This window comes from Rousettus aegyptiacus, unplaced genomic scaffold, assembly GCF_014176215.1.
Source record: "Rousettus aegyptiacus isolate mRouAeg1 unplaced genomic scaffold, mRouAeg1.p scaffold_m13_p_6, whole genome shotgun sequence".
Taxonomy (NCBI): domain Eukaryota; kingdom Metazoa; phylum Chordata; class Mammalia; order Chiroptera; family Pteropodidae; genus Rousettus; species Rousettus aegyptiacus.
The window spans coordinates 73,471,911-73,490,724 of NW_023416309.1; the positions used below are offsets into that span (position 1 = coordinate 73,471,911).

The 18,814-nt window shown below is 41.4% G+C and overlaps 1 long non-coding RNA gene, 1 other non-coding gene and 1 pseudogene across 4 annotated transcripts; all 3 read left to right on the forward strand.

Moving 5' to 3' along the window:
- The first annotated feature begins 27 nt into the window (after positions 1-27).
- LOC118603989 lies at positions 28-4,120 on the forward strand. Of its 3 annotated transcripts, XR_004951572.1 has the most exons (3): positions 28-365; positions 2,730-3,045; positions 3,568-4,120. It is a non-coding gene; the product is annotated as an uncharacterized LOC118603989 (long non-coding RNA). The 3 variants fall into 3 exon arrangements; XR_004951570.1 differs by having other exon boundaries at positions 2,730-4,120; XR_004951571.1 differs by having other exon boundaries at positions 28-171; positions 2,730-4,120.
- A 13,027-nt stretch (positions 4,121-17,147) lies between these two features.
- On the forward strand, positions 17,148-17,256 carry LOC118604390. The gene has a single exon (XR_004951706.1). It is a non-coding gene; the product is annotated as a U6 spliceosomal RNA (small nuclear RNA).
- Positions 17,257-17,504: 248 nt separating this feature from the next.
- LOC107506395 lies at positions 17,505-17,983 on the forward strand (annotated as a pseudogene).
- The last annotated feature ends 831 nt before the right edge of the window (positions 17,984-18,814 follow it).

Genomic DNA, 18,814 nt, shown 5'->3' on the forward strand with positions numbered 1-18,814 from the left:
CGGGTGGGGGGGCGGTGATGAGGACAGGAAGCCGGACACTGTGTGATTAAACTCGGAGCACGGAGCTTTGTGCATGGAGCGGGATGCGCGCCTCCTGGATTTCAGCACAGAGGGCTTCCCTGCGAAGAGGCACACACCACCTGCGCGTGTAAAAGCAGGAGCCATGTTTGTGTGAGTGTGCAGCCCGCCGAGATGGGGCGTGCAGCCGAGAGCTCTCCGCGCGATGGCCTGAGAGGGAGCGAAAGCAGAAATGAGCAGAAATTCCACCCAGGCTTGTGTGCAGGGTGGTCAGGCTGAGAGAGCCTGGAATTTCTGCGATCTAGTCCTGGCCAAACGGGATTATTAATTTAGAGTTCCAGACTAAGGTAACTAGGCAGTGTGAGGCTGGTCTTATCATTACCTCAGTCTACATGATGAGGGCCAAGACACATTCAGATTTTATCAGCGGCACCTAAAAGACGATACTTAGCAGCAAGCAACTGGAAAAGAGCCTGAGGACGTTATTAGCATGGGTCGTGTTTTCACGTCTTTCAGCAAATCAATTGGTAGCTAATTTCAACTTCAGCGTCCTGCAGCTAGAAAGAACAAGTGTCTCTAGGAATATCAGTTTCCTCCCCCCTCCCTCCTAACTCCCAGTGTGTCCCCCAAAGGCGACTCTGGAAATACAGGAGCCACTTCAGCTAATAACAGGGCTTATGTGAGATCAAGGTAGACTACACAGTTTTATAAATGAATTTGGGAAAGGCTGGAACCTTTTTGCAATGGAAATACTTTTGTAAACGGTAAGGCCCTCGCAAGTTCATTTAACCTGTACTGTTCACTTCTGCACATTTGCAGTGAGAAGTATTAGAAAACAATTCTGTCGCATGAGTGATAATTAAACAATTGGGTAAAGCGGTGCTTCTGAATAAGTATGTGGAAGCCTCCTACCCTTATTCCTCTGCTCAGTCCTTTTTCCCTTTCTGTTCTAGAACCTGCTGATTCCCCTTTCGCTTTCCCCCTTCAGGGTCTCAAGAACCTGTTATCCCCTTACTTGAAACCCTGAGACCACCCCCGTTTCCAGCTTAAGTCACTTTTGAGAGTTTCTCAGATTATTAATTTTTTAATTAGGACCTTAACTGTCTTCATTCTCTATTCTGTTACCCTTTATTTCTTTATTAATTATCACAATTTAGCTACTATCTCCCCAACTACGTTGTAAAATATAAAATTGCATATTACTGGTTTATGTGCTTATTGTCTGTCTCTAGAATGTAAACTCTATGAGATTATTTATTATTATATTCCCAGCACCTTGTCAAATATTGGCTCCACAAATAGCACCAGAACAAACCTGTTGATAAAACAAAGTTTATTACTTACCTCTCAACAGTCTGATAATGAAGATGGGCAAGCCACATTTAAGGAGACTTTGAAGTCTGGTTTAAGGCAGGTCTTTCCATGCTGGAGTAGGAGCAGAACTTGATTAGGGGAGGTTAAGGGTCATAGTGTAATCAGACTGAACGCAGAAAAATGAAGATTTTGAGATGAGGAGTTCAGACAGTCTTAGGGTGCAATCTGTCAGTTGATGATTTCTGTTAAAGAGCAGATAGGTCTTTTAGAAAGTTCCTGGAGTAAGCAATAAAGTTAATTTTCAACATCTTAAATGTAAAGTCTCAGAATAATAGTTATGACAATGAGGACAGTGGAATAATCATGTTAATATAGATGTAAGTTGTGTGAGGGTACGTGGGTTTCAGTTCTCAACCTACTGTAGTCCCTTGGATGTAATAGATGCTTAATTAACATTTTTAAAAATTAACGTTTGTTGATTGATTGAACTGAAAGCTCACAAAGGGACAGGGACTATGTATGTCTTCTCTGTTTACACGCCATGACTAATACTTGGAAAACAGGGAGCACTCAACAAACATGTCTTGAATAAATGAATGACTGAATGAATAAATGGATTCTAGTGGTTGACATTTAAAATAGGGAAAAAGAAGACTCATAGGAGACTTTGGTGGCAAGCCCAGAAGGAATTCTGGTGATTTTCAGGTTCTATATAACTTAATGGCACTGCTTTAAATTTAACTTCACTCAAACTTGTGACCTTCCTTTTTGCCTTGATCCAAGGGATTCTCTGTTGTTGTTTTGTGCTTAATAGGTATAGTTAGGGTTATTTGGATGCATCGAAATGAAATGAAGAAAGGGGAGATGGAATGGAAAGAGATTTTCTGAGGTTATTGAGCAAGAGTTAGAAAAAAATCAAGGAAAGGAGATGCAAATTGGTACCAGAGACTCTTGTCTGAGTTAGGTGAAGAACTGAAGAAAACCTGAGGAGAGTTTGTTTGCAGTCCTAAGGGAGGCATGAGGGTCTGTCCCTGCCATTAATCCCCTTCCTTCAGTTGAATAAGAGATCCAAGCTGGTAAAACCTGACCCAAACAAGGGGGATAATGTGCTTTCCTAAAGTAACTCAGTTTCTTTTCTCAATTTACCAGCTCTTTCCTCAGCTCCACCACCAGGGCTCTTGAAGCCAGAGCTCTGAGATAAACATGCAAACTTTATGTTTGAGACATGACCCTGATATTCAGTAAATAAATCTTCAGTTTCCACTGAGCTTTATGAGGGAGCCCTTACCATAGGTCTCATCAATCTGGGTACTAGATGTGTGAAAACAGAATTGATTGAAGGCCTGCAAGATTGGCCAGCCACATCAGTTGATGACCTCACTTTCTTTTTTCAACAGGAAGGCATTTTTTCTCAGGCAAAATGTCAGACATCTTGTCTCCAAAGAGATCGAATCAATTATCTGCCGGAATACAAGAAGAAAGAAAAGCAATTCGAATCTCTAGGAAAATACCAAAACTGAATAAAAGACTCTTAATTTAAATGAAAAGCAAAGTATAATATGACATGATCATATTTAATTGATACAGTATCAATTAATAGCCTTAAAGCTTGAAACATTTTCCTGAATAGTGGATTGAGCACATGGAGAGGAAAGTATAATCCTGCTCATAGTTTGGCCTGAGCTTGACCAATACTCACATGGCCATCATAATGTAAGTACTGTTCATTGGGTTTCAACTGTTACAGTCAATCTGTAGGAAAATCTTGAATACTTGGTTGTAGTTGCAGGAAAGATTGTGAATGCTTAAAATCTTTAAATATGAGGCTGAGAAAAGGTTACATGTGAAGAGAGAAAGAGGCTTTACAAGTGGGCCTTTCTCCCCAGAGAAACCAACAAAAGGATAGAGAGCGATAGAGGTTTACCTCTATAACCAAAATAATATGAAAACAAACATATTTATATAAATAGCCATCACTGGGAAGAGGAGAGGAAGAGGGGGTGTGGGTAAATGCCTCATGTTTTATATGGTAAAGTCAATATTCACTAAAATTGATATGTAAAGAAATAGAAGTATGAGTGTTTTAACTAGTATTTTGGAAATAACTTCTAGAACTAAAAACAGAAACCGTTGCCTCTAGGTGCTGGGGGTGGAGTGGGTGGAACAGGATGAGAGGGGGTGAGGCACTGTTGTTTTTCTTCGGAATCTCCTCTGTTCTACTTGATTTGTTATCAGGTGAATGCAGCATTTTAATTTGTAAAAGGAAAAAAATTACAAAGCAGGAAGCCTTGCTGAGGAGACAGAAAGTCATTACCCACGAGGCCAGGCCTGTGATCACACCTGCTGATGGGAAAAAACAGGCATTGGACCCTTGAAGACAGCAGATAATCCTCAGAACCTGTAACTTTGACTTGAAAAATTAATTTAATACCCTTAACCTTTTTGTTCTTGGTTTGTAGCCAAAATTAAAATTAACTTGCATTGTTTTGGATGCTGATCAAAAGTGACTTGGGAAATGTATAGGAAAAATACTGAAAGGAAATCAGCCCGTACAGTTTTTTTCTCTGCCTTTTTATGCTTTTCTTCTCAAATTTTCTACCATTACAATGAAGGAAAATAAGGTTTTTTGGATATTTTTTAGAGACCTAATTTGATTAATATCACTTAAATGCAAAGAAGGAATTTTAGGTGGTCTCTAAGGATGGGGGACTGTGTACGCTTAGCTGGCCATCATATTTCCAGTGCCAGCAAAAGTTTGTTGAATGAATAAATATAACCTAATCACCCAGGCTGGAGTGACCAGTGAATATTTAATGGTGAGAGCAGCCTGGAAATGCTGGTTTGCCTAGAACTCGGGAGGTTCCCAGGGTGAGAGACTTTCAATGCTAAAACCTGGACAGCCCCAGGAAAACTGGGATGAGTTGGTACCAAGCCTCAGGAAGGACTGGATATTCACTATCACCCTCTCAAGCCATTACCGTACACACTTTTGGTCTAAACTCGGTAAGCTCTATTTAAACTTCAATCAGTAAAACAACCGAATTTCACAAGGTCCATCTCGGCCCCTTTCTCTCCATCCCTACCCACCATCCTTCCTCAGGTTTTCGCAACTATTCTTTCACTGAGGACTCTCCTGTCCTCATCTGCCACTGCCCCAGTGAATGTTCAGGTCCTCTACCAAAGGCCTTGCTTTTCCTCAGTCCAGCAAATACTCCTGAGCCCTCATCTGTGCAGCATCTCTGCTGTTTGCCACTCTCATTTTGAAACCCTCTTAGCTTCATACCTCCCTAGCTTCTAGTTTCCTTCTTTTAGGAAGATAAATATGCTGCTATCTTTAAGTTGGTTCATTTGTTATTTTACCAAACTTGGTGTCATAAATGAAGTTAAATAAAAATTGCATAATTGATTGTTGAATTCACTCCAACATATTCTACACTGAGAATGTTTTTAGCTTTTATTTTAAAAATTTATTTTGAGCAATTTTAAATCCTCAGAAAAGTTGTAAGTATAGTGCAATGACTATCTTTAGACCTTTCTCTTGTATTTACCAGTGGTTAAATATTTTTCCACAATTACTTTATCTCTCTCTCTCTATACACACACACACACACACACACACACACACACACACACACATATATAAAATACATAGATGTACTTATTATTATTATTATTATTATTATTATTGAAATATTGGAAAGTTATGGGTAGACACCATACATTTTTACCCTATATACTTCAGCACAGATTTACTGAGAACAAGGATTTTCCTCTTACTTTACTATGATATAACTATCCAATTCTGGATAGTTTATATCTATATAATACCATTATCTAATATTTATATTCAAATTTCCCCTTTATATCAATTGTTTCTTCTAATTCAGGATTATATATTGTAATATGTCTTTTTAGGCTCCTTTAATTGAGTACCATTTAGACCTTTCTTTGTCTTTCGTGACATCGATATTTTTGAGTACAGTAAAGTTACGGAACGTGTAAAGGAAAAATTTACTTGCTGCGTGTCTCCTCTACTCTCAATACTCTACAATGCTACTTCACTTCTGATACCAGATGTGTGGGTTTTTCACACACCAAGCAATTTTGTGACAATAACTGAGTGTCCTGTCCTACAATTTAACTTAATTCTGACATCACCCACCTGTAGATTGTGTAAAATCCCACATGTTAAGGGCTTAGTGCTACAAGACCGTGTCTTCCCCCATCTTCAGACACTAATTACAAATCCAGGTTACTTATGCTTCTACCAACTGGTTATAAATCAGGTTCTTACAACTTACCTCTCAAGTTCAATTTGCTAGATTGGCTCACAGAACTCAAGAAAACAGTTTATTTATTAGATTACCAATTTATTACAAAAGTTTACAACTCAGAAATAGCCAGATGGAAGAGATGCACAGGGCAAGATATATAAGAAGGAGTATGGAAGTTCTATGTTTTCTCCAGGTATGCCGCCCTCCCAGCACCTCCATGCGTGCACCAACCCAGAAGTATTCTAGACTTAGTCCTTTTGCGGTTTTAGAGAAGCTTCATTAAGTAGGCACAATTGATTAAATCGTCGTCCATTAGCCCTTCTTCCTTCCTTGGATGTGAAGGTAGAGTGGGGCTGAAAGTTCAACCCTCTAATCACATGGTTTGTTTCCCTGGCAACCAGCCCCCATCCTTACGGGCTTTCCAAAAGCCACCTTATTAACTAATACACTCATGTGGAGTTAAAATGGATTTGTTATGACACAAGATGCTCCTTTCACCTTTATGGCTATGGAGCTATTTCAGGAACTGAGGACAAAACAAAAAAAAAAAGTCAAATGCTTTAACGAGATGCTCCCATTGTTCTTATCATTTGGGAAATTCCAAGGGTTTTAGGAACTTTGTGCCAGAAATGCAGACGGAGATAAAATATATATATATTATAGGTCACAAAATATCACAGAATTTCCCCTAATGTTGTCCTCATGATTAAATTCAAGTTGCATATTCTAGGGAGGAAATGTTGTGTCCTTGGTGTCACACATGAGGAGGCACAGGACATCACCTCATTCCATTACTGGCAATGTTAACTCTGATCCTTTGGTTAAGGTCACATGTGCCAAGCTTCTCTACTTTAAAGTTACCTTTTTTATCTTTGTAAGTTATAAATAGTTTGCGGAAATAAATTTTGAGACTTTGTAAATAGCCTGTCCTCCAACAAACTTTCATCTAAAATTTAGCATCCATTAATAATTTTTGTCTGAATCAATTATTACTACGTTGATTGCAAAATGGGAATTTCGTTCTCCCATTATATTTATTAATTATATCCTACTGTAATTTCCCTTCTCCCTCATTTATTTATTACTTGCATTTATTTTTAGTATAACTGCACTCATATGTTTTAAATATATTATAACTCATTAAATCATTATTCATATTAATACTTAAATTGTTCCAGATTCATTCAGTAGGAAACTTGTTTATCTGGTTCCTGTGAAGATGTTCGGTTTTGAGCTCTTTCTTTCCTTCCTTCCTGCCTTTCTCTTCTTCCTCCTCCTTCTCTCTCTCTCCTTCTCTCTCTCTCTCGTTTTCTCTCTCTCCTCTCTCCTCTGGCACACTAAGATGCTCCAGGCACACCTTGTACTTCCTCAGCACCAGCCCTGAAGTCAGTAGCTATTTCTTCAAGGAGTTATTTTCCATCATGGAAGAGTGTATTTAGAAAGCAAAAGCACAAAGTAAACTCAGCACCCCTTGAGGTGTCTAGCCTCTTTATCAGAGAAAGATAAGATATAGAAATATTATATAGTAAATTCATAATGATACCTCTGATTCTGGTCAGACACTACAAGGTGCTTCCTTGTTTCCCCACTCCTCATTTGCACTCCCCTGTGTTATTCTTGATCATAACACTGTGTGTTTCCATCGTTGTACTTACTGCAATTTATATTTATTGTCTGTCTCCCTCCCTGGAATGTGAAGTTCCATGAGTGTGATGTTAGGCTAAGTCTGTCTTATTGTATCTCCTGTGCTTTGCTTGGTGCTGGGCACACAATAGGCACTTTATATATTTGTTGAATAAATGGCTACTTTTTCTTGGTTGGTTCCAAGGAATTCCTTAAGGGATTTCTACCTGGACCTTTCACATTCTCTGCGTGTGGTTTTCCTGGTTGGGGCCTCCTTCTGTGTTCCAGCTGCCTGTGTTCACCCTGACCACATCACTATCCCATCGTGTTATCATTTGTTTACAGATCTGTCTTATTGCCAGCTTTATGGGTTCAGGGACTGTGATTTATTTGTTCCTCAGAACCTAGCACTTCATACATATTTGTTGCATGAAAGAATGAGTGATTTTGCTCAAAGGCCACAGCCAGAAAGTGGAAGCACCAGAATTCAAACCTCGGTCTCCAAACTGACCTCCTCTCTCCATGTGTTCCATAACTCCCCAGGAAAAAGAGGCCCTGGCTTTGAAGACTGAGTAGGATTTGATGAGCAGAGACGAGGAGTCAGCATTCCAAGGTTAGGTGGGCAATCATTAGCCTGACTTTCATTCCTTTTTTGCCTTTCTATCTTCTCCAAGTATTTCAGAATTCCCCAGGTCACAAGGTTTTTACTTTTATCCCCAGCTCTCCATCCATTCATATCTGCCTCAAAGTAAGACTCAACCTAGACAGGTACTGAGTGTCAGGAGGAGGACAGACTCCCAGGTGGTGTGTGCATTATACCCTCCCTGGCCTGAAGCGCAAACTTGGCTGTGTTGTTGGCAGCATGATTCTTGGCCCGATAGCTAATGAGATCTATCTAGTTTGGCCCCAACCCTTGGCACCTGCCTCAGCCTTGGCTCTAAGCTACAGCTTGACTCAGTTCTGGCCTGGCTATGATGGGTCAGACCGTCTGGACTCCCTCCAAGCAGGAGAAGATGTGGTAAGCAAATACAAGTCCTGATACCTCAACGGCAGCCACCTCAGACCCTTTTGGGAAGTCAAATGTAATAAATGCACAGATCAGTCAAAAAATGCATTATGTCTGGCAACAGTCACTAACTCTTTGGCTAGAGGTGCGTTGGAGAATCAGAAACCTAATTCAAACCTACCGGCTTTGGCCTTTGCTAATGCCTTAGGTGAGCCACTGAATTCTCTGGTTCTCAAATGGGAAAATGGGCTGAAAAGAAATCAGGCCTGGGTCGGGGGATTCTGCTGGAGTAGAGAGTTGGGATCATGTCATGGCATACTTTAAAGTCGTGTATTCTGTCGGTGTAGAATTGTTTGTGGCAGAAAAATAGTGGAAAAAACCTAATATATACATGCAGCCATATAAGGAATAAGTTAAGTACAAAAGGCAAAACTGCAAAACACACACATCTTGTATACACAAAACCTATGTTTCTGGAATGAGACCCAAGAAACAGGTATCAGAAGCTTCCTCTGCAGAAAGGATACTGGATATCTGGGGGTCTGTGGTGAGGGGGAATTTTTTACCACACATTTTATATGTATGTCTCATCTCTTCTAAATAAGTAAATAACTGTTTTACAACAAGGAAGGGAATTATCAACACATTTTTTAAATGTACATTTTCCAAATTAACCTCAATCTAAACCTAATTCAAATCTATACAACTACATATACACACACATATTTAACACACACACATATAGAGACAAAGTTTTATACATTGAATATATACATAGAGAATTTTGTAGTTATATATGTATGAATATGAATATAATTTTTATATCTTAATAAATATAAATATATAAATAAGTTATGTGTGTATATATACACATATATACACATACAACCCTATACAAATGTTTCACTGTAGAAATATGAGCAGTCTACACTAGTCTGATTGAGTTGAAATTTAAATTATGAGCAACTTCAAGAGAAGAGACTATATCTGCCTGGTTCCCTCCAGATCCCCACAGCCTAATGCCACTCCTGCCCCCAGTGGGAACCCAGCGTATGCTTGATGAGAAGCCCACAAGTGAGCCCCACCTCATCTTGTGTTGGTCCAGGTTGAATATTTTTCACCTTTTGTATTTTAGTTTGTGCTTTCATAGTTTCCTGTTTTAACTTGGATAAAAAACTGCTTTCATATTTTATCTTCCTTGATTTGCCAAACAAGGCTAGGAGGTGAGGGCTGTTATCTGCATGTTACAGAGAAAAGAAAAAAATGAGGCTGAGAAACTAGGGACCGTGCCCAAATTTGCACAGCTGTCTACTAAGAGGACTAATTACAACTAGGCCTAACAGTGATGGCTGCAATTTTGGGGCCTATGCTGTATGCCAGGAACCATGTTTACCACTGTATGTATAGAGTGTTATTGAATTTAATCCTTGGAACAAACCTCTATGGTGATATTATGATCCCCATTTAATAGATGAAAAAAAAACCTAGACTCGGAGGTAAAACAAATGTATAAAAAGTCAATTAGCCAAGGACTAGAACAGAGTCTCTGATTTCTGTCACTTTTGCTGCTGCCCTGAAGTGCTAGGGCAAACTTTAGGGTGCATCTGAACTACCTAAAGGGCCCCGTCCCTAGAGTTCTGATTCTATAGGTCTGGAAGGGAGAATTTGCATTTCAGGTGATGACTCTGCTGCTGGTCTGGGACCTCTGCTCTAAGAAGGGCATTCTCAGCCTTTGCCCCCACTGCTTCAGAGCCCTGCTCAGACCTTGCTGGATGAGTTCCCTGGGCAGAGCGTGGGCCTGAAGCTGATGCATGGCCCTCAGATGAGCAGAGCTTAAGGCCTCTACCTCCACCTCAAGCTCTTGTCTGTGGCTGAGCCATTAGGAATTTTAATTGAAAGCAATAAAAACCACTCCTGCTGTTTATAAGCAGAAGAAGAATTTATTAGAAGCCCATAGGTGGCTTCCAGAATCACCATGAAGGCTGGATAACCAGGCTCAGGAAACAAGCTGGTCAAAGAAACTACGCCATGGACAGGGACCAATGCTCATTGTAGGTCTGGTTTGGTGGAGATGTGCTCACTACAGTACACTCAGGGCACAGGTACACAGCCAGGACTGCCAGTACCACTGACTCTGGATGCTAGAGGCTGCTGCTGTCCTTGGACTGGATGCTCTCCTTGTTGTTTTGTTTCTGTAGCCGTCAAACCAAACCCTGATGGGCAGTCATCCACCTGGCTCAACCTGGGTCACGTGCCCCCCATTAGCTGCAAGGAATGCTAGGAAAGTGAACCTCTAGCTTTGGGGCCTCCACCAAGGGTGGAAGGCTCTACTTCCTACCAACATGCATGTAGTAGGAAATTCCCCAGATCAGATCGTAAGCGGCTAAATGACACCAAATGCCCACACTGGTGGCAGCTTTGTCTTTGGGCTTTTGGTGGATGCTGAGGCTTATTTACATTTTGTATGTTCTTGAGTCATGTTTAGGTTAGTCAGCCAATGATTATTTGTTCACCGCTAACAAATATTTATTGAGCTCACACTTGCATGCAAGGAGTTGTGCAAAGCATTTTCATTATACAAAGAGGAAATTGTAGTTGGGTACAAGGAATGTACTCTGTATTCTGTTTGACTAGACAGTCTGAGAAAACATAGCAGGCTTTTCCTTTAAAGTGTGGTGGAGAGGCAGGCAGACCCAATTTAACGGAAAGAATGCCTATAATGAAACATTTATTCATCTGATCTATCAGTTCAGGGCTTGCTGTGTGTCCAGCTGTGTAGTGCAGGGATAAGAGATGACAAGGACAAAGCCACTGTGTATGCATGACCAATCCTGCCTGCACAACCAGCACAGTAAACTGAGTCATACCAGGAAGCTGAGAGGTGACCAGTTAGTTCTGCCCAGGATGTTTGTAACAAAGAGCTTGGCAAAAGATTGAAAGGCCATAGCATTTAAGTTACGAGCTTTGTTCTCAGATAGTGTGGAAGAGGTTTTAAGCCAGCAGAGGTTTCCATACTCACCTCTGTTGGCTTGAAACCTTTTCTAGAATATCCCCCACTCACAACCATCTTACATCCTATTGCCAAAGAATGTTCCAAAAACCATATTTTATTATTTCACAGTGTGGTTTCAGCCCCTCACTGGTTTGCCTCATCCTTCTGGTCAGACTCATACGCCCAGTGTAGGATAGGCTCACCCAGCCCTTTTGGCCACTGCTCCCCATGCAGCCCCTGCTCCAGACTGTCTGGCCACCTACTGATATCAGAAAGTCTTGCTCATTCTCACCTCTGAGTATATGCTGTTTCCTCTAGCTAGAAGCCCTTCCCAAACTTCTTTCCTCTCCAAACCCTCCCTTGCCTTCAAGGTTCAGCTCAGACCTCACTTCTTTCTGACCATACAGCCTATAACACCTCCCTCATCCCCATGCTCACTGTCTGTCCCATTTACTTAACAGTTGACCATTCATTCAACAAAAAATGTATGAAGGCCCACTAGGTGCCAAGTGCTGTGCTGGATGTTGGTCCTGCAGTGAGAACAAGGGGCCTTTGCTTCCAGATAATGACAAGTGTCCATCAAGTAAAACCACAAAGGGAAAGCTGGACTGTGTGGGCCCTTAGAATGCAGGGCAATGGGAAGGCAGCTGAGATTATATAAGGCCTCAGGGAGAGAGGAATTTATGAGTATTCTCAGCTACAATTACAAAACTCTTAGAAGAAAACGTAGGGGAAAAGCTTAATGACATTGGATTTGGCAATGATTTCTTGGCTTTGACAGCAGAAGCACATACAATAAAACTAAAAATAAGTAAATTAGACTATATCAAATTTAAAACCTCTGTGTGTCAAAAGACAGTCAACAGTGAAAAGGCAACCCCACCGAATGGAAAGAAATATTTGAAAATTGTATATTTAGTAAGGGGTTATATAAAGAACTTCTACAACTCAAAAACAAAAATATAATCCAAATAGGAAATGGACAAAAGATTTGAATAGACGTTTTTCCAGAGAAGATAAACAAATGGGCAATAAGCACGTGAAAAGATGCTCAATATCACTAGTCTTGAAGAAGACAAAACCACAACAATTTATCACCTCACATCCATTAGGGCAGCTAAATTTAAAAAGTAACTCATAAAATAACAAGTGTTGGCAAGGATGTGAAGCAATTGGAAGCCTTGTGCACTGCTGGTAGGAGTATAAAATGGTGCCACCACTGCAAAAAAACAGCATGGCAGTTCCTCAAAAAATTAAAAATAGAATTATCATATGATCCAGCAATTCTATCTCTGGGTATATACCCAAAGGAATTGAAAGCCAAAAGGTGGAAGCAACCCAAATGGCCATTGATGGAAAATTATATAAACCAAATGTGGTATAAACGTACAATGGAACATTATTTAGCCTTAAAAAGGAAGGAAATTCAAACACATGCCTTAATATGGATGAACCTTGATGACATTATGCTAAGTGAAATAAGCCAGGTCACAAAAAGACAGATACTATATTGTTCTTATATGAGGTACCTAGAATGGTCAAAATCATAGAGACAGAAAAGTAGAATGGTGGTTGCCAAGGATTGAGAGGAAGCAGGAATGGGCAATTGTTGTTTAATGGGTACAAAATTTCAATTTTGCAAAATAAAAAATGTTTTATATATGGATGGCAATGAAGATTGTGCAATGAAGTGAATATACTTAACACTTTTGAACTGTACACTTAAAAATGTTTAAAATGGTAAATTTTGTTGTGTATTTTACAACAATTAAAAATTTCATAAAACAATAAAAGATATATTAACATAAATGATATATTTTGTGGGGAGGGTGGGAAGAGCATCCCCAGAAGGCAAATGGAGGTGCAGGGGTAGGAAGACCTGGCAGAGCATGGTGAAGGAAGGGTGTGGCCTGCTCTGAAGCTGTAGTTGACAGTTTGAAGTTTATCCTAAGGGCAAAGGAAGTCATTAAATTGGGTTCAGCCATGGACAGAAGAGACTTTGCTTTAGAAAGATTATGTGGACCAGACTGGAGGGAGCTAAAGAGGAGGCAGGGAGCCTGGCTGGAGGCTCCTGTAGCCATCTAGGTAAGGGATGACAGCAATTTAGTCTAAGGTGGAGGCAGTGCAAAGAGAGAGATGTGGAGGGCCTTGAGATATAGTCACAACATGACTTGGGGAATAGCAACATGACTTCGAAATGGTCCTAAAGGAGAGGAGGAACCAAAGGCAGTTCACATGGCTCAAGCATATGAGTGGATATAACTGCCATATATCGAGATGGGACTTCCAGGGAGAAACAGGGTTGAAGCAAAGAGCTCCATTCTGATGGTGTTACGTCTGAAGTACCTGCAAGATGTCCAAGCAGAGAAGTCAGCCTAGCACTTGGGCATTTCAGGCTGAAGCCAGGCTGAAGGTATAAATGATATTTTTAAATGATATAAATGATATTTAAAGCTATGGAAGGGGATCACCTAGAGAGAATGGAGGGAGAGAGGAAAAGTGGAGGCAGGCCAAAGCCTGAGGAACTCCAGAAGACTAGAAGAAAACAGCCAGCTAGGGAGGAGGAGAGGAGAGGGTATCAGGGAGCAGGGAGGGGTCAGCTGTGCTAATTTAACAATGAGATTAGAACATTTTCTGTGGAGATGGGGAGGCAGAAACCAGACTGCAGTGGGTGAAGGTGAAGTCTGGCTCTAAAGGGATGTGGAGTCTGGGAGGTGGTAGCTGAAGGAGGCCCCAGGGCTGGTGGGAGGGTACTGTCAGGGCTCAGGGCAGGCCGCCCAAAGATATCCCACAATCGCATGGTGATTGTTTCAAATTAAAGTCACTTGAGAAGCAGCAGGACCTCTCTGACTCTTGTCTGTCTCTCTAAATGCAAAAAATAAATCTCCACAAGATAGATGCCCTCCCTGCTCCTGAGGGCTGAGAGACAGACAACCTTATCACAAGAGTTATACAATCCAGAGTTGAAAAGCCTGTGTAAAAAAAACCTTGTAAGGCCTTTACTAATTTATTACCCAAGCCCAAACTCCCTTGCTTAGATTCCTTCCTAATGAGCACCAACTTCCTTTGTCCTATCAATATCACAAATTTATCACTTCTTTAACAAGTATTAAAAGGTGCCCAGTTTGATAATTTTTCGAGCCTCATTTTATGATCTGAGCACCTGATTGTGTTTCTTCTGTGTATATATATTAAATTGGTGTTTTACCTTTTAATTTGGTCTGTGTCGATTTTATTATTTTATTACCAGTCCAGCCATAAGAACTAAAGAAATGTAGAGGGAAGAATTTTGCCCCACCCCCCCCCAAACAGTATTTTTTAATGCATTTAATCATTTTTGTTAAATATTTTCAATTGCCTCCTTCTGTTTCATTTGAGGGGAAAATGCATGGTCATGGGAAGAAGAATTCATACAGAAAGGTGGTGGGAATCCGTAGAATCTTTTATAATGAAAGAATTCAACAGTTCAGGAGATTGGCCTCAATGGTGACCCCCAACCCGAATTTCATGTGTTGACGGAGAATTTTGTCTATTTGATTTGTTTTTTACATGGGAAATACCAGAGCATACCTGAGTGTTGAAGGAAAGGGACAGAAGGGGAATCGTAGGCCCTCATCATGGACTTGGCCTGTACCAGGAAAGGAGTGTTCGATGTGTGATGGTGGGAAGTGGGAGTCCCATTTGACAGCTGCTGCTTTTGCTCTGAAGTCTGAACTGAGGTTCTCAGCTGAGAGCAAAAGAGAGGGATTGGGATGAGAGCTGTGAGGAAAGAGAAGAAACTGAACAGGAGGCTGAGCTGGCTCCCAGTGTCACAGCTTTGGTCTTCTGTGGCTCCAGCTTCTACTCTGACACTCCCATCCCCTAGTCTGTTCCCAGTCCAGCGGCCTCGCGGAGCTTCCAAAATGTCCAGTGAGATGACATCATTCCTCCATTTAAATCCTGCAGTGGCTTCTTAGCTCACATCACTGGAACGAAGCCTCCTAAGTCCTCACAGGCCCTCCTTGTTCTATGACAGCAGCCCTGGTGCCCCTCCTACCCTGGTTCCTAGTACTTCCCTCCAGCCACACAGTTCTGTGAGCACCAGACACACATCCGCCTCAGGTCTTGCACTGGCTGTTCCCTCTGACAGACCAAATAGTAGCATTGACTATTTGGACCTGGTGACTCTTTGTCATGGGAGGCTGTCCTGTGCAATGTAAGATGTTTACAGTTTCTACCTACTAGATGCCAATAGCATACCCCTACAACGCGCGCGCACACACACACACACGCACACACACACACACTCACACACGAGTTGTGACAAGTAAAAATGTCTCCAGACATTGGCAAAAGTTCCCTGGGTGAGAGGGAGGAATCACCACTGATTGAGAACCACTGTTCCAGAATATACACAGGGCTTCCTGCCTGGCTACCTTTAAGTCTTTGCTCCAGTCTCACCTGTTCAATGAGGCCTACGCTGATCACTTCATTTAATCCTGCATCTGGCCCCCATATACCATAGTAATTGTCACTTTCTCACATACTACATGATTTACTTATTTATTACAGTTATAATGTGTCTTTTCCATTAAAATGTGAGCTCCCGGAGGGCAGGGGCCTTACAGCTTTGTTTACTGATGTATCCCAAGTGTCAAGATCTGTGCCCGGTACCTAGTGAACATAGAATAAGTATTTTTGAATACTTAATAAATTAAAGGACCATTGATATCTGAGCACTAGAGCGGCCCAGCTGAGGCTAGTGTACACAAGTTTAAGGTGAAACTCATCTTCTGAAGTCACATACTGCCTCGTATTGAGAAGTGACTTTTACACATGTGGGTAAGCAAGCCCCTCACTTATCAGAGAGCCAGAACCATCTTAGCTTCATCTTTGGGGCCTCATCACCTGGCACAGTGATTAGGCACGTAGCACAAATGGTTTGTTGGATGAACTATGGAGACTGAGTTTGGGACTGCGTTGAAGGAGGTGGAGGGTCCATAATGATTAGAAATGGAAAAGGGCAGATGAAATAAGGGCAAGAGTCATCCATAAGTAGGTGTCCTGGGGAGCACCTCAGGCTGGGTAGTAAGATATGGAAGAGGTTTTCAGACACGAGGCAGGGAGGAGGACCTGGTCAGAAGGCCTGAGATGGTGGCATCAGCCACTCTGAGCTTCCTCAGCATTACCTGCCCTGTGGGTGTCGTTTTCTCAATTGGAAGGTAAGCTCTGTAAGGGAATGTGCCAGGGATAAGGCTTCTTCAGCATTTTACTATCCTAATTATTCATGCCCTTCTTTATTCCAAAAGAGGATTCAAGGTATTTAAAAGAATATGTGAAAAATAATAAGAGTATACATTAAAAACAGGGAAAGGGTAGTTTTGCGGTGAGGGACTCACTGTAAAAGAATATGAAAGAAATTTCTGGGTGATAGAAATGCTCTTTCTTTTGATTTGGGTGTTAGGTATGAGGAACAGAGAGAAGAAATAATATGGAGTCACTGGAGTCAAGCTGCTAAATTACTAAAATCAAGTTGGTTGAGACATGAAGAAACAATTCTATTCTTGTTTTTAACTATCTGGAAACTCAAGCTTCTGAATTTTCTAGCCCTGTGACAATGCCTGGATATACATCAAACCTTCAAATAACCCTCTAATTACCCCCTGAAGGACTAAGGAAAGAATGTTCCTATAACCAGACCATTGGTCATCTAGAGGATTACCATCTCTGACAAATCCAGAGGCAAGAATGCAGGACTGATTTTTCTTGAGGATGTACTTTTTACTGTAAGAACTCTTAGCTTTTCCTGCTTTTTTGAAGCACTCTGTTTCAAAGTGTTTGCAACCGAAAGACCCTTGAATCATTTACTTCTAGCCAAAGCTTCCAGACTCTTTTTGAGTTGATGGGTTTCAGCATTTGTGTTGTCAAAACTCATTCAATTGTGCTCGCTTCAGCAGCACATATACTAAACAATTGGAATGATACAGAGAAGATTAGCATGGCCCCTTCACAAAGATGACACGCAAATTCGTGAAGTGCTCCGTATTTTGTGCAGTGCCCCGGCCTCCTCACACCCTCCACTGATTAGCTCAGCAGAAACAATGAGCCAAAGCAAAACATATGGCACTTGATAGCACTCAATAGTGTGACTTTTCACTATTAAATATTCATGTAAGATAAATGAAGCTGAGTTACACCTGAATATTTATGTGCAAATATATCAACTTGCATTTCCTTCGTAAACTTAAAAAAATACCTCATCCAATTCTATATTAAGATTTGCGCCCTTTTCACGAAGATGGTGCCAAAAGCGAAAATGGAAACCACTGCCCCACCTAAAGCCAAAGCCAAAACAAAGGCTTTAAAGGCAAAGAAAGCATTGCTGAAAGGCATTATAGCCACACAAAAAAAGAAGATACGCACGTCATCCATCCATCTTCCGAGGGCCCACGATACTGCGGCTCCGAAGGCAACCCAAATATCCTTGGAAGAGTGCCCCGTCCCCAGAGAAACAAGCTTGACCACTACGCTAGCATCAAGTTCCCCCTGACTACTGAGTCAGCCATGAAGAAGATAGAAAACAACAATACACTTGTGTTTATTGTGGATGTCAAGGCCGATAAGCACTAGATCAAACAGGCTGTGAAGAAGCTCTATGATATTGATGTGGCCAAAGTCAACACCCTGATCAGGCCTGATGGAGAGAAGAAGACATATGTTCAGCCAGCTCCCGACTATGATGCTTTAGATGTTGCCAGAAAAATTGGGATCATCTAAACTGAGTCCAGCTGGCTAATCCTAATTATAAAAATTTTTCACCGTTAAAAAAAAAAAAAGATTTGTGTATTTCACTGGATGTAATTTTACCTGAATAAAGAAGGGAAAAGAATAATGAAAAAGGAAGGTGGGGCCATCACAAACCAGGAACAAGCATAAAATGTAGACTAGTGATACCCTAATTGTTTTGTATGGGAGGCGCAGATCTGCTCTGAATGTCCCAGCAGTTAATGTAGGAAGGGTGACTCAGTCAATAATACAGTTTCAAGAGCCCATGAGATTAATAGCAAAGCAATTACTCAGGAAAACTCCTCCTACTCTTGGTATTAAGATCAATACCACAGAGTCATTTCTCCTGAGATCCTCCTAAAAGGGCAGAGTAAAGAATGACCTCCTCGCAATGCTTTGAGAGCAACAGTCATGGAGCATTTCTCAAAAAGAGCCTCTTTCCATGCAGGCTGCAGCATCACTGGAAGCACACTTTGGTAAAAGTAGCTCTGGAGGTTGGTGATAAACTCTGACCTCTAACGGAGCTCTCTGCTTCTTCAGCTTGGCCTGAGCTGTGTATTAGGAGAGTGAGGGACTTCAGAGGGGCTGAGAGAGGAGTCCTGCCTACCTGACCAAGTTCCTCTCGCAGCGCTTATAGCCTGATGTGTGAAGGTGAGGTGGCCATAGAGGCACTGGGAAGCCCCCATGGTTAGCAGAACACAGACTCTGCTCCCTACAGACACGAGGAAGGAGTCAGGTTCACAGACTTTGGGGGAAAGCTGAGGAATATGACAAAGACTCAGGCCTGAGCAGAAGAGCCCCTGCCCCAAGTCTGTAGGGTAG